Source organism: Otolemur garnettii, unplaced genomic scaffold, assembly GCF_000181295.1.
Source record: "Otolemur garnettii isolate 467f Iridium unplaced genomic scaffold, OtoGar3 scaffold00274, whole genome shotgun sequence".
NCBI classification, from domain to species: domain Eukaryota; kingdom Metazoa; phylum Chordata; class Mammalia; order Primates; family Galagidae; genus Otolemur; species Otolemur garnettii.
In genome coordinates, this window is record NW_003852669.1 from 851,776 (window position 1) to 856,111 (window position 4,336).

The 4,336-nt window shown below is 34.0% G+C and overlaps 1 protein-coding gene across 1 annotated transcript in view; it reads left to right on the top strand.

Moving 5' to 3' along the window:
* Window positions 1–2,661: 2,661 nt before the first annotated feature.
* The window catches only part of GUCY1B1 (guanylate cyclase 1 soluble subunit beta 1), an 11,228-nt gene continuing 9,553 nt past the window's right edge, over window positions 2,662–4,336 (top strand). Inside the window, exons 1-2 of the mRNA XM_023508757.1 lie at window positions 2,662–2,894; window positions 3,663–3,779. The gene's annotated coding sequence lies outside the window, so the exon portion shown is untranslated. The remainder of the gene's footprint in view (window positions 2,895–3,662; window positions 3,780–4,336) is intronic.

The window sequence follows — 4,336 nt, forward strand, 5'->3', positions numbered from 1 at the left end:
GATACTATACACACTCTTAGTTCTGAGTGACATTTTCATGGTACAACAGAGAACCACCAGTTTCTTCTGTCTCTGGCCCATGTGTTCTTTCTCAGTCAGCTGCTGTCTGTGTGCTCCACGTGTTCAGCAACAAGAGCCATTTCACAGTGGCCTAAAACTTCAGCCAAAGTGGGCAGAGAGATTCCTTATTTCAACTTTTTCTTCTTCATGGAAAGTCTAATAGGCAGTTTTTTCTTAGATAGCAGAGTTATGTTCTCATCCCAGTACTAACCAGGCCCAACCTTGCTTAGCTTCCGAGAGCAGATGAGACCAGGTGTGTTAGGGTGGTCTAGCCATAGACAAGTATCATACATACTTCACGTGCAAACACACAAGTTGCCCAAAATTCTTAAGTAACGATTTACTATTGTGTACAATAAAAATTCTAACATTTAAATTAATTATATAAGAAAAGTATCCCATAATTTAATCTAGCAATGTGAGTAAAGTTACATTAGATTTTGTAGCTTTTTTTAGGAATTGATATCAATTACTACGTGACACTGGTTGGTGATTCCCAGATGCAGCATTAGTTTTTCTTTTTCTTTTTAATTCTTTTTTTTTTTTTGCAGCATTAGTTTTTCTTCCAGAAAGTGAGAATATGTATGAATATAATATGACACTATTAAATCTAGAGATAAAAATTAAACCTTAGGTAGAGAGTCAAAATTCATCCATGATTGGGAATCTCCATGTGATTCAATCAAAATAGTATATGCCTCTTTTTTCCAGTATTTGCTCTTAACAACAAATACACACAACATCTGTCCTGAGTGAGAGGGTATCAGGGGCTTTTATGCATGATGTCGTTTTTCATTTTTCATTTAGCCAAGCTGAACAAGAACAGGTGCATAGAAACTTCAGAAAGAAAGACAAATTAGGGCACACTTGGTAACTGCAGTTACTATGGAATTTTGTTTTTGCCATGAGAGATTGATAGGGTAGAAAACAGTATGAAATTCAAGTTTTATTTAATTACATTGTTTACTTTATATAATATATAGGTTCTATAGCTTCTCTTAAAGCTTTTGTTTATTCAAGTGCCACAATACAAACCTCTGAAATATTTGCATTTTGTAAATATATTTTGTATAGTTAATTTTTTCAGAGGCACTGTTTTAATTCTTGAGGTATCCTTAACTCAAATACAGAAGTTCTAAGTGGTCCACATAGACCATTTGAATCATATAATAAATATGAATCATATTTCAACTGAATCAATCAGTTGAATCATATAATAAATATTAGATCCATACTAGACCATTGGAATCGTATAATAAATATTAGATCATGTCAAGAAGTGCTATACCAATAAGTAGTTAAAATGATAGTCCAAAAAGCAATGTATTTTGCCAGTTTGATCAAAGCAGAAAAAGTAGAATCGAATAATAATTTACACATTTGACTACATATAATCCAGTTCCTTTAGTTAAATGGGAATAGAGAAGAACTTAAAAATTAGGCAGGAATTTTAAGGGTGACTCTGTTTTGGTTTTTTGTTTGTTTTTTTGTCTACAATTTAGAGAAGGCAACTTTAATGGGGCAAAATGTTCAAATTATAAATAAGAATACTAATATTTAACCAAAGTAGTAAATGATTGTGATGGTTAAAACAGTAATGACATCCTAATTTTGCTATAAAAATATATCTGTAAGAACATATGCAATAGAATTTGAGGTTATTGAAATTTGTTTTTTTAAACCTCAGAGTATGCTACAGTGGTGAAAAAAATGAAAATGAGCAACATTTTGTTTCCATTTAACTGTAACTACAGAACTGTTGCCCCAACCATTTTCCTGTTTGAATCTGGCTGCAGTAGAGATAAAGTCGTTCCTTTGTAAGAGGACGCGCTGCTTGTAATTTCTTAAACTAAGAAGAAAAAATATATGCTTTAATATATTTGTGAATACATATAATATTTGGGACATGTAGTTATTTCTTCAAATTATAGAGCTTTGTTCATGATCATGATTATTTTTCTTAGAATGAATCCCTGTATTTGGAATTTAAATCAAAGAATTCACAAAATTTTGAAATATTTTTCTGCATATTATCAATACATCCTTAAGAAAGATTAATGAAAATGCCTTCCCATTAGTAGTTTCTGAGATGCTTCTTTTTCTGGGTCCTTTCCCAGTTTGGAATTATATCTGAGTATACTTGACAAAATTGATAAACAATTATGTGACATTTATTTTTGAATATGTCTCTCTACCCTCTTACTTCCTACAGTTTTACAATATCAGTTTTATTATACTTGACAGTGCTACCTCGTGTGGTTTTTAGATTCTTCACTATACAAGTGTCCCTGGCCAAGGAGGTAGAGCCCCCCAGGACAAGGGCACCCTTTTCTATTTATTCTGTCAAAGAGGCCATCTGAGATAGGAACTAATGTCAGATTTGCACTATTACTGTGAATAATTCTTCAGTCTTCAAATTTCATAGATCAATGTCCAGAAATGTCTTTCTCGGTGTAAACATGCATAGTATTTGCATATGTATTAAATTTTTGCAGTGAATCCTCTCAAAACAATTCTCACAACTGGTTTCTTATATTTAGTTAGGTATTTCATCTCAACTGAAATACAGACCATTGATGTCAGTTCCTCCCTTGGTTATCCAGGTTATTCAGCAAAGAAATGAAGAATGTGATCATACTCAATTTTTAATTGAAGAAAAAGAGTCAAAAGAAGAAGATTTTTATGAAGACCTTGACAGATTTGAAGAAAATGGTACCCAGGAATCACGCATCAGCCCCTATACCTTCTGCAAAGCTTTTCCTTTTCATATAATATTTGATCGGGACCTCGTGGTCACTCAGTGTGGCAATGCCATATACAGAGTGCTGCCCCAGGTAAAATGACAGCACATTTCCTTGGGGCCTAAGATAAAAGGGTATAAAATTACCATGGTTACACCCAGCCGTTGATTCACTTGACCTTTGACTATGAATGAGAGAATGGGCAGCACATTTTTTATTAAATTATTTAACTCTGGCTGTGTCTGAGCATGCTGTGACTCTCCCTGGGACAACTGTTTATTTTTGTCCATTTTAATCACTTACGAAAACAGTTAGGAACCTTAGGTAGAAATGGTATACTTGTTTTGATGAGAGAATGGGTAACTTTCTAGTACCTGACAGCTTTTCACTCATCAAGTAAATAGTCATTGAATATCTACCATCTGAAAATAGCTTTCAAAATCAACTATTAATGTTTTTAGGTAAAAGAACAGAAGTTTAAAAAGCACTTAAGGGGGAAAGGGATTATCATAGTATAGTACCAAAAACACCAAAGGCAGCAGTTGGGGTGATGGTGAGCACCTGCAGCTGACTTGCAGACAGTGTTACACCCATTGGTAAAATCCTGCATTTTTTACTTTTCTTTCGTCTACTAACTTCGGAGTTGTACATGACGAGTGTTTATAGGTACTTTTTACTTGTACTGAAATAGATTTGCATAGGTCAAGCTTCAAGTTCATAGTTGAGCTGTTCCCCTCCCCCAAATAATTAGAGTTTTCTACTTTTAAAAATAATTGAGCTGGTTTAATGAAGTACTTAATATCAAATCATAACAACTATTTTAACTAAGTATGTGCCCTTTTCTTTTTATCTACACGTTAGCTCCAGCCTGGGAATTGCAGCCTTCTGTCTGTCTTCTCTCTGGTTCGCCCACATATCGATATTAGTTTCCACGGGATCCTTTCACACATCAACACAGTTTTCGTCCTGAGAAGCAAGGTAATCAATATATCATTTCTTTAAATGTAAGTGAGGTATGCCACAAATTAGAAGTAGTTGGGAGGTAAAATGATCACATTCCCTGAGATGGAGAAAGTATATAGAGATAAAAAAAAAAAAAAACTTCAAAGAAAATCTATTTGAGGGCAACATTATTGATTTTGCTTTGCCTGAGGAGCAGTAGCCCTCTCTTAGCTTGGGTTAAAACTTAACAGAAGTTTTAGAATGTCTTGCTGAGACAGCCCATTTTCATACAATAAAACCAACATTTTTTTTCTTGTACAGCTACAATGCCTTATTTTAGAAATCAGTACTAATAAAGTTTTTTTTAACTTCATCAAAAGCTATTGATTTATCCCCCCTTAAATTGTCTATTTTTGTTGGTGACTTTTTTTTTGGTGGGGGGGGGAGTGAGGGGAGAATGATAGTGATAAAATATTTATTATCGTTGATAATTTAGGTAATGCCCAGATCTCATAGTTTGTTTTGAGGATGGGTAGATACAGCAAAACTCGTTTTCCTACAGCGCACGTTTCATCCTCCTCCCACCTCTCCCA